General features: G+C 41.4%; 1 long non-coding RNA gene across 2 annotated transcripts in view; it reads right to left on the minus strand.

The window, feature by feature from the left end:
- Nucleotides 1–10,418, minus strand: part of Gm31154 — a 46,329-nt gene extending 35,911 nt beyond the window's left edge. The window contains exons 1-3 of one of the 2 annotated variants that reach the window (XR_867292.1): nt 10,307–10,418; nt 4,323–4,409; nt 3,924–4,035 (exon numbers count right to left, since the gene is read on the minus strand). This is a non-coding gene — a long non-coding RNA (predicted gene, 31154). The remainder of the gene's footprint in view (nt 1–3,923; nt 4,036–4,322; nt 4,410–10,306) is intronic. The other variant, XR_001783838.1, reaches the window with a different exon arrangement.
- Between the last annotated feature and the right edge of the window lie 1,296 nt (nt 10,419–11,714).

Raw genomic sequence — 11,714 nt, forward strand, 5'->3', positions numbered from 1 at the left:
TAAAAGACATAAAATGACATTTCCAGGATGCCCTAAAGTCTATGGCCTAACACTATTGTGTAGATTGTGCCCTCTGATTCATTTGTATTCATGTCCCCAGATTAAACTGTACACTCCTCCAAGCAGTTCTACGCCCTTCTTCTCTAAGTGGTTCTCATGGCTCTGGGTGTGTATGTAACACCAGAATTTCTACTGTCCAAAATGGATAAAGATCAGATCTGGAAGTAATTCTCTAACAGTTCAGAACAAAAAGAGCATAGTTATACTCATAAGAGCTTCAGATCTACAGCCCAGAACCTATAATTATCTTATCTATCCCAAGGGAAAAATCATTTAATGTGACTCCTGATATCCTACATCAAAGAATTGGGTTTTTTGTGCAATGCTAAAATGAGTTTTTATACATGAAATAAACCTATGCTTTTCTCATTTCTGGATCATATATCAAGGCCCACAAATATTTCTGAAGTATTATTTCACTTTTTCCTGAACAGCCTTCCAGTTTAAATAAGAAGCACATTAAACAAAGAAGGAAAAAAAAGCCTACAAGTTTTCCTCAGCATTTTCCAACACAGATCATTAGCTCAAAATTGATTATTAAAAAACATGCCAGACAAGACATTAGCTAAGCACACAGTAGATCTTTAGCCCAGGCTTAATGGTTCCTGCTGAGAAGACTCTGGACTCCAGTGCCCAGAAGCTAAAGCTGGCCTGGGTTTTGCTGAGAATGACATACAGCCCCAGCACTCTTCTCCCACCATGCCTCATGCTAACCCTGCTAACCCTGGCTTGTCTTTCCACACAGGATCCAAGATGCTTCACCGGAAAGGCCAAGAGACCCCTCCACAACAAAAAGGAAGCATGCATTAGGGGAACCAGACTACTGATAAAATAAAACTTAGAAGATTCTCTACTGCTAAACAACTTTTGTCCTATGAGGGTTCGCCAGTGGCATTAAAGGGAGAGTGATTCATGTCAGTGCACCGAAGGCATTTCAGCAGACTCACACAGAATGCACAAGTAAGCACAGGTTTCTCTTGCATTCAATCAATGTAATGCATAATCTAAAGATTCTAAAGAAGCAGAGACAGGGGCTGGAAAGCCTGCTCATCAGTTAAGAGCACTTGCAGAGGATCTGGGTTGGGCTCCCACACCCACATGGTGGCTCACAACCATCTGTAACTGCACTTCTAGGTGATTCAATGTCCTCTGCAGGCCTCCATGGGCATCAGGCACACACATACATGCAGGCAAAACAGCCTCAAGAAGAAGAAAAGAGGAGAACTAGGGAAGAAAGGAAGAGAGGAAGAAGAGGTAGGGAATGGCAGGAGACTACTGAATCATACAAGACCGAGGCGCTTAGACCATCAACTAGATTGTGAATAGCGAGGGCTGCCACTCAACAGCCGAATTTTCTTTCCACTATGCTGAAATTTTCTTGTGAGAAGATGGTGCTAAATTCCACATTCCCAGTGGCAAATTTCTCTTAGAATTTAGTTAATGGCCAACTTTAATTTGGAGAACTCCACAAATTTAATAAATGCCAGTTGATCTTCACTCAAATTTCCAATTTAAAAAAAAAATCCATCATCTGGGAAGAAAAAAATGTCAATCTTTTAATAAAATTAACAGTCCTTTCATGGCTAAATCACCAATCTCTAATAGAGAGATAACTTTACACAAGTATTTAACCATAAAGTTGTTTTAATTATATTTTGGAGCTGGTGTGATGCTCGGTGGTTAAGAGCACACACTGCTTTTGCAGAAGACCCAAATCAAGCTCTCAGGATGGAGATCAGGTGGCTCCCAACTCCCTGCAACCCTAGCTTCCGAGAGATCTGATGTCCTTCTGCCGCCCACACGCGCACACAACGCTGCACATAAAAGTTGCACATAATAAAAAGTCCAACTCTCAGCTGCACTGCTGTGCCCACGCTCACACAGATACACAAAGAGACACGAGATTTAAAAATAAATGCTTCTTTAAAATTCATATGGGACTCAGCTTCCATTGACAGTTTTTCAAAAACAAAGCGAATGATCTTTACGAGCTAACAATTAGCTCCATTAGTCAGAACAAACCTGCTCACTTTGCATCACAGGTAGAGAGAAACATGAGGGGAAAAGCCGCCTCTCCTAGATTTTTTTTTTTTTTTTTACATTTCATAGCCCCTCACGAGTACAGGGCTCATGTGCATCAGTTCTACTTTGTATATGCTGACAGGCGAATGATTCATTCCAAATTAGCGTCTGTATCTCCAAGTTTAATCAGCAGGTGTTTTTCTGCCTGAAAGAATCATGAATCAAGTTAATTTGCTTTGTGGAAAGTATGTGTTAGCTACTGGGAACTGGGAGGGGGGAGCTTGAATCAATCACGCTACTGATGGCTTCTTATTAGCTCCCAGGTGCAAAACTTTGGCAGGACTAATATCCCAAGCTATCCCAGTTGCAGGCAGTCATGACTCCCACACATCCTGTTTGTTGTCTTTGTACTTTATAGCATTACACAAATTCTGTAGAAATCATGAGTTGACTACCAGGGTGTGTCCCATCAAGTAGGTTAAATTTTTCAACCTGTATCCTTTGCCGAAAATTGCTTCTATCCTGCTTTGACACATTACCTACAAGCAACATAATAATAACATAATTTGTATAGTGCATTTAAAATGTTTATAACAATTAACTGTACTAAGATGAGCCTGGCATTACAATCCAAGAAACTTTGACAGTTGAGGCGAAAGGATCACGGGTTCAAGGACTACCTGAGCTTTGTGAGGAGGGTTCCACCTTAAGATCTTGCCTCAAAGCAAGAGTGAAGGAAGAGGAATTGAGAGATAGTTCAGTGGTAGTAGTGTTTGCCTGGCAGACATAAGTTCAAGAAATTTCTCCTAGACAAGAACTTTCATCTGCCCAATACTGTGGTCCACACCACCATTGCTGCCCTATCATGTCTCAGCGGAAGACTCGGGAAGATCTCAGGGACTTAGGCTAACTGTTTCCATAGCTCCGCTCTTCTCAGTAATGATGACAGCAACATCCAGGTGCCTTGCCAACCAACTCTGCATTGGGTAAACGCTCTAGGGAGAAAACTGTTAAGAACCTAGTGATGCAGGTTCTTGTCCAAAGTAGGCTGTTTGCAAGCTATAAAGTGCAGGGCTGGAGAGATGGTTCATCAGTTAGGAACACTGGCTGTTTTTCCAGAAAACTCGAGTTTGATTCCCAGCACCCCCAAAATACCTTACAACCACCTCTAAATTCAGTTCTAGAGGATCAAGCGCCCTCTTCTGGCCTCCCTGGGTACTTCATGCATATGGTGCACAGATAATGCAAGCAGGTGAAACACCCACATACATAAAATAATGTAATACTTCTCAATTTAAATTGTATTTCTTTAATTGTGCTAGGGACTCTATGGTGTGCCCACTGCATGTTTTTCTGCGAATCTGAAGCGTTTGTCTCCCTAGACATAAAAGAACATCTGTTATTTTCACATTTTTAGTCTAGTTTCATTCATGTGATTCATCAACGGCAAATTGGAAGACTTCATTAAGGGTTAGTCACGTTCTTGAATGGAACACTTCGCAAAACTAGGGACATTTTCCACGTAGATCCAGAGATCCAGGATTATTGATTACTTAACACATCCTTCCAGGTTTCAGGGAACGTTTAGAGTGAAAGTGCTGACAGTGTTGGCCAAGCAGCACACATGTGCACATGAACATGCACACAAGCCACAGAAACGAGCTGGACAGGAAGGGTTTGGATGCAGCTGTGCACTGAATGAAAAAGAGGGCTGCAGATGCAGGGGCCAAAGAGGACTCGAGGCTGTCTTTACTGAAAACCAACATTAGCAGATTAGCAAATCACATAAAATACAGGGATCTTAGGGCTGGAGAGATGGCACAGTGGTTTAGAGTACTTACCGGTTTTGCACAGGACCCAGGCTCTATTCTAAGCACTTATGAGGCAGCTGATACCACTCTGTTAATGTCATTCTCAGGGGAATCTGATGCCCCCTTCTGGCCTCCATGGGTACTGCATAAACATAATACACATACATGCAGGCAAAACATTCATATAAACAAAATAAAATGAAAAAATAAAATACTGGGATCTTACTGAACTTCACTAACAAATGCAGTTTTAAAATACTCAAATCCTCGAGGAAGGGAAGAGGATGGCAGGAGAGAAATAACACCATTCCCTTTGCCTCAAACACTGTAATTCACACTGAGCAATGTCTCATTTTAAAAGCCCTACACCAAAGATTTAGGTACATGTATATGCTTAGTCTTCCCCTTGGTGGCCCTGAATTTGAATACCTTTTAGTTCTCTTCACAGAGCTGCGATCATCCTCCTTCACTAACAGATGGAGAATCATCTCACCCGTCGTTAGAGCTCACACCATCCTTGTGCAGGAGACAGAAAAAGCACTTAAAACATGGTCATGTCATAGTTTAATAATGGAATCTCCAAGTGAGGGCTTTAGAACAGTAACAAGGGCATTTGTTTATATAATTCCTGAACCTGGACAGCGGGAGGTGTACCAGGGATGGAGCGCCTGTCTGGTCTCATTTCAAGGGCCAGAAAAAAGACGGAGGAATGGAGAGAGGGAGGGAAGAATGGAGGAAGGGAGAGGAGGAGATGGAGGGAGAGATGGGAGAGAGGGAGGGAGGATGGCATGGTGGGAGAGGGAGAGAGGGGAAGGGGGAAGGAGGGAGGGGGAGAGGGAAGGAGAGAAGGAAGGAAGACAGAGATGAGGAGGGAGAAGGAGGGAGGAAGATAGGGAAGGAAGAAGAGAGGGAGAGAGGGAGGGAGAAAGAGAGGGGAAAGGAAGAAGAGGGAGGGAAGGGAAGGGAAAGGAAGAGAAGGGAAGGGGAGGGGAGGGGAGGGGAGCGGAGGGGAGGGGAGGGGAAGGGAGGGAGGGGTCTCCCTTCTGGAATATATAATGTGAACTTCAGTGTTAGGATTTTTTGAACACAATTTTTTTTTTTTTTTTTTTGGTTTTTTCAAGACAGGGTTTCTCTGTGTAGCCCTGGCTGTCCTGGAACTCACTTTGTAGACCAGGCTGGCCTCGAACTCAGAAATCCGCCTGCCTCTGCCTCCCGAGTGCTGGGATTAAAGGCGTGTGCCACCACGCCCGGCTTATGAACACAATTTTGACATTTTAGAAGCCTTCTTTGCTCCTTTTTAAATTAAAAAAAAATGTGTTACAATCAAGCCTGCGGGTGTGTGGGAGGGGGTGTAAATCTTTGGTAATCTGAGATTATACATTTACATACTTAGAACTTGAACTAGTTCAAAATCCACAAAATTAATCTCCTAAAGCACCATGATACAATGTTTTGCTTCTGAGCGTTGCAGCCTGTGATTGGTATGGTGAAAATGCCTACCCAGACTTAAACATAAAAACATTGAGAACGTGCCTCTCTCATAGAACAAGTAGTCTGGATTTTTATGTTCCTGTTCAGAGAATAAATATTTCTATTTTCTCTACTTTTTTTTATCCTTTGATCAAATTAAGTCAGGAATACACATATACCTTTTTTAAATTCAGCCTTATTTTACTGAGCCAAATGTGGTGCAGTCCGTAATGCTTTTAATTTTAAATTAAGAAAGAAGGAAAGAAAGAAAGAAAGAAAGAAAGAAAGAAAGAAAGAAGAAAGAGAGAGAGAGAGAGAGAGAGAGAGAGAGAGAGAGAAATGTCTCCTATCATGAGTAGCTTGCTAAAGGGCGTACTGAAGAAAGTAGATTTAGAGATACAAAGTTCAGTTACTGTTGAACCAGTGAAAGCTTTCAAATATGGTAAAAATCTGACCCCACTGCTGTGTAAGTTAACTCGAGTAAATGGGTGGGTGTTAATTCCTTTATGCTTTAATGCTCTCTGAATTTCAACAAACATATGAAGAAATGCAAATGAGCAAGGCACGTAAGCAATGCCAGAATCAGAAATCATTCTTCCATGCTACATCAACAATGGGACATGCCAAATTGAGCTTTGGAGCTCTCGAGTGCACAGTGTAATATGTAACAGAGCCTGTTGATTTCCCCTGGGGACAACGGCTGAGGTTGCCAGAGACAGGTCAGTATGGCATGCCCAGAGACAGATGTATACCTTTTTTCCTTAACCAAATTCGTCGTTAATTTTATAAAAGACAATTACCCATTAAGTTTCCCCTGAGAACTAGGCACTGCCTAGTCCACCTATTAAGGGATCAAATTTCTGTAGTGTCAAAAACATTTGTGTTATTGGTGTAGGTAAAAATGAAACCTTCTTTAGCATGAATAAAGTTAAATGCTTACAAACATGCATTGACAAGATATATGCAATAAAACAAAGGTAAGACTGGAAGAAATACATAAATAATCCCAGCACTCGAGTACTGAGGAGGATCATGAATGTAGGCTGAGCCTGATTCCAAACACATCACCAACAACAGCACCCAAGGTCCTTCTCAAGAATAAACTATATAAGTTCATAAAGGGGTTTGGCTCGCACAGTGTGAAATCCACCACACATACACCAGGAGCAACTATGCATAGCAGGCAGATTGTTGTCAGAGAATCGTTATTTTAAAGTTCACAAACATATTTCCTGTCTATTAAAAAGAAACCATAAAAGTTCCAAGCAATGTAGCAAAAAGCAAACTAAAACAAAACTCATGCCAAACCCTGGACTTTGTGGAATAAATCTTAAAAGAAAAAGGATCGTGGAAATGGGTTCTACATAAACATGAAAGTTCCCTACTGTGTTCTTCTCTGCTTGCTACTGACCACATTGTGACAGATCAATTTGATGGAACTGAAGCAAACGTCTGAGAGTTTCTGTGAGGGTGTTTCCAGAGAACATCGGTGTGGGGGTCAGCAGATCTGAGTGAGGCACGCCTGCCCTGAGCATGAGCGGCACCATCCCACAGACTGGAGGACCAGATGGAAAAGAAGGGAGGATCGGCTTGCATGTAACATGCTTCTCTTGAGTGGGCACAATTTTGACTGCTTCTGTTGACTGTGGACATCAGTTTCTAGATGGCTCAGCCTTGAACATGAGCTTTCACTGGGTCTCCAAGAGATCTCAGACCTTCAGTCTCCAGCTAGGGCTTTTACATTGCTTGCTCAACTGGCTTGCGCTCTTCTAGACTCTTGGCATGAGGTCCTATAAGCGTCCCTGCTTCTCTAAATTGCCAATAACCATTGAGAAGGTATGCAGCCTTTGATCAGTACATGGGCCAATCTAAAAATCCCTTCTCGTAACTATGCACGTGCGTGCCCATGCCCATGTATGTATGTATGTATGTATGATATGTGTATAGGTACAGTGTATGCATATATGTCCTTCTGTTCTGTTTTTCTGTGGGAACCTGACAAATGCACAGAACAGGAAATTGAGTAGTAAAGATCAGAAGAGTGTGTGAAAAAAGATGGCAAAAAAATAATAGAAACAATTTGAAGTGGAAGGGCTTAGTGGATAACTGCTTTCTAATTTAGTAACCAGGGGAAGCCTGGAGAAATAGCACACTGGTACATGTTCTGACAAACTCTAGAGAGAGCAGGCATTCTGGTGTACACCTTGGCAACAGTATTAACAAGACTGCTTTAAGAGTCACACACAGAAGTGGATGCTCACAGTCAGCTATTGAATGGACCACAGGGCCCCCAATGGAGGAACTAGAGAAAGCACCCAAGGAACTAAAGGGAACTGCAACCCTATAGGTGGAACAACAATATGAACTAAGCAGTACCCCGGAGCTCTTGTCTCTAGCTGCATATGTATCAAAAGATGGCCTAGTCGGCCATCACTGCAAAGAGAGGCCCATTGGACTTGCAAACTTTATATGCCATAGTACAGGGGAATGCCAGGGCCAAAAAGGGGGAGTGGGTGGGTAGGGGAGTGGGGGGGGGGGGGATAGGGGACTTTTGGTATAGCATTGGAAATGTAAATGAGCTAAATACCTAATAAAAAATGGAAAAAAATAAAAAATAAAAAGACAAAAAAAAAAGTCACACTGAAACTTAAACACTCTGACTATCTTGCATGATAGACAGCTGTGTCTCTGAAACCTTCAATGGAAATGTAGGATTTAGCCTGGGGCATCATCTACAGTAACTCCAAGCTAAGAAATAGTAGTTTGAGCTAAAATCAAAGAAGTGCTAAACTAATGTACAAAAAAAATCATACCCAGAATAATAAATAGTAACATCAGCCTCAGAGGGTCTTACATACCAAAGCCTGGGAATTGGAAAATTCTAAAGATGTGCTGACCAGCCTTAGGACAAGAACCACCAATAGACATTTTGAGGTCTTCAATTAAAAAAAAACAAGCAAACAAACAAAAAAAATAAAACAAAAAACAAAAAAAACAAAAAAACAAAAACCAAGCATCCACTTATCTCTACAGGCAAACCAATACCCCATCCATGGAGCTTCCAATTAACTGGTTAAAAAATGATTTTAAATAGAAATAGAATTATATCATTTCTCCCCTTCCTTTCTGCCCTCCAGATTCTCCAGCCTCCCCCACCCCTGCTTCTCAAGTTGATGGCCTCTCTTTCTTTGAGGATATATGATTACATACTTAGGCTGACTAGCTCAAAATCTACAAAGCAAAAGAGAGGGGAAAATGAAGTCTAAGAAATATGAAATTCAATATATTAGTTCATAACATAAAGAAAAATCCAAGGTTGATGATGAACTTGTCCAAGACAAAGCCAGGCAAAGACCTGAAGAGTACTCAGCCCACTAGCACAAAGCATGGAGTCTCCAACTGGTCTGGGGGAATGAGTGGTATCAGGCAGAATAAATAACAATATTAATAAAGAGGAGGAGGAGGAGGAGAAGGAAGAACAAGAATGAGAAGAACAAGATCAAGAACGAGAAGAGAGAGAAGGAGGAGGAGGAGGAGAAAGAGGAGGAGGAGAAAAAGGAGGAGAAGGAGAAGGAAGAACAAGAATGAGAAGAATAAGAACAAGATTAAGAACAAGAAGAGAAAGAAGAAGGGGAGGAGAAAGAGGAGGAGAAGAGGAAGAGGAAGAGGAGGAAGAAGGAGGAGGAGAAGCAGCAGCAGAAAAAGAAGGAGGAGGAGGAGGAGAAGGAGAAGAGAAGGAGAAGGAGAAGGAGAAGAAAGAAGAAGAAGAAGAAGAAAGAAGAAGAAGGAGGAGGAGGAGGAGGAGGAGGAGGAAGAAGAAGAAGAAGAAGAAGAAGAAGAAGAAGAAGAAGAAGAAGAAGAAGAAGAAGAAGAAGAAGAAGAAGAAGAAGAAGAAGAAGAAGAAGAAAAGAAGAAAGCTACCCTTCATTTTAATATCTGAGGATCTGGGGCAGACACACAAAGTCTGATAGGAGACAGTAATATCATAAGGCAGATGCAAAGAGATGCAGGAATACACAGTAGTGCCTGAACCATTTTATACTGGTATAAGAAGAGAGGTTGGTTCTTGTGTGACAACAAACTAATATTTTATCTACAGATGGGGTCTGGATTTTAAGGTAAGTAGTGACTTTTAAGATATTCTGGTCAGTCAATCAGTATGCAGTGTCTTCAATAAAGGTGCAACTTTTTCAGGGATGTTAATCTATACATTTTAAATAGTAAGGTTAATATAAACGTAACAATCTATTTTAAAAGTTCAGTTTGTACTATGTTTATCAAAAATATACGTTAAATAACTATGAATACAAGATGAGTCAACTGACAGACGTTGGGATTATTTCATCTCTTGGTATAAAGAAACAAGCATGGAGGCAGAAGAGATGCTCGGGGGTGAAATACAAGCACTGGTTACTTTTGCAAAAGACTCTAGTTCAGTTCCCAGCACCCACATGGTGGCTTATAACTGTCTGTAACTCCAGTGCCAGGGAATCTGACACTTTATTTTAGACTCGGAGGGCATCAGACATGCATGTGGTGCACAAACACGCATGCATACATGCAGGCAGAACACCTATACATATAAAATAAAATGAAAAATTGCAAATATCTTATTTACAAGAAAATGTAAATAAAATGTCGTATGTTTGGAGCCCAAAGAGAAACTAAGCTCAGGCAGATCCGCCGGTCACAGTAGTGAGATAACAGAACTTGGGGGTCGCCAGTTGCCACAAATGACTTTTCTCAGTTTTGTTCCATTCCTGGTCTGTGAGCTTGGTCTCTTCAAGTGAGTTTTCCATCATCTTCAAGAATGCTTTTATCAAGGCAGAAAATGACTCCTCAACAAAGCTAACTCTTCAATTATCTACATTCATAATACAAAATGATTGTAAATGACACACACACACAGACACACACACACACACACACACACACACACCTACCTTCACAGTCCTTTCATTCTGTCCTTCACTTCTACACACAGAACTTCCATGTTCCAGTGAAACCTTTATCTGTGTGTTTTTGATTCTCTTATTTTAAAAGTAAATAAACCCACTAAAGGAATTTTCTCTGCTAGAGAGCCTAGGAGACAGGACTCTGTCTGCATTGATGAAAATAAACTAAGAGAAATGGACTCTGGTTTCTTGAAGAAAGGTCCCTTTGTGTTGTATAACTGGCAAGCTTTTTAAAAGACTTGCATTCCAATCAGCAAGGAAATTAAAAGGACAGTTGGGGCTTAGGATCACGAGGGACTCTGTCTATCCATCCTTTGATGCAGCTAAGAGAATGCTTAGGTTCATGAAAGGCCTGTGTCCACTGCCCAATTCTTTGCCTTCAGCCTGGGAGCAACAGCATTCTGGACAGGAGAGTAGGAAAGCAGCATACAATACCTTAAAAGGCTGCAGCACACAACACAGATTTCCACTAACGCAGCCGCTTTCAAACCTTATTATAAATACGAAAGGCATGCTTGGATATGTAAGAAACTCTAAAGATGAAAAAGCTATTGGAACAGAATAGAAAGGTAAAATTCCACTAACTGGAGATAAATTATAGCCCTGATTCACTAGTGAGAAACCAGATTTAGGTGAAATCATATAAATATTTGTTTGATTCTTTTTTCCACTGGGGGAAGAAACATAAAACAAGATGTATTGTTTCCCTTGGAACATTCGGTGATGCTGAAGACGCCATCCAAAAAAATACAACAAAACCCTGACAAGCCTTCCGGCAATGAGTCACCAACAAGTTTGGATCCAATCGACACACAGATTCCTGGCAATCGTGTGTTGGTGTTTTATGAAGAAGATTAAGCCATGTGGTTTTCTTTCCAGAAAGCCTATTTTAATGAGTTCTGTGGACTCCTCGGTGAATTCTTTACGTTTACAAAGACACCTGTATCTAGAGTAAAAGGCTCCATGTTGCATTCCAAACCTGGTTAAAAATCCCTAATGTGCTCAGTGGAGAAACTGGAGAAAATCCTACCCTGTGGGTTTAGGATTTAAGTTATGCTGAGAGGTGGCCAGTTTTGTCCTGAGTCCTTCAAAAAGTCAGCAGCTAGGAACCTGAGTATGTCCCCACAACTTGTCTCCCACCTGAGATCAGTGGAGAAGACCCAAAGGGGTTACAAAGAGCCCCAGAGGAGAAAGCAGCAACTTGAAAGCCATTTAACCAGAAAATGCTTGTTTGAAAGGTATGCCTTGTACAGATGATTGGGTTGGCTACCCTGCAGACATGTCTGCAACCTAATTCTTTCTTGGGACTTCTTATCAGCTCCAAGATGGCTGAGTTAGTGAGGTTTTACATAAGGCTAGCAGCATCTCTTCAAGATGGCCACATAAGACCAGGCGT

The sequence above is a fragment of the Mus musculus genome, chromosome 3, assembly GCF_000001635.26.
Source record: "Mus musculus strain C57BL/6J chromosome 3, GRCm38.p6 C57BL/6J".
NCBI lineage: Eukaryota > Metazoa > Chordata > Mammalia > Rodentia > Muridae > Mus > Mus musculus.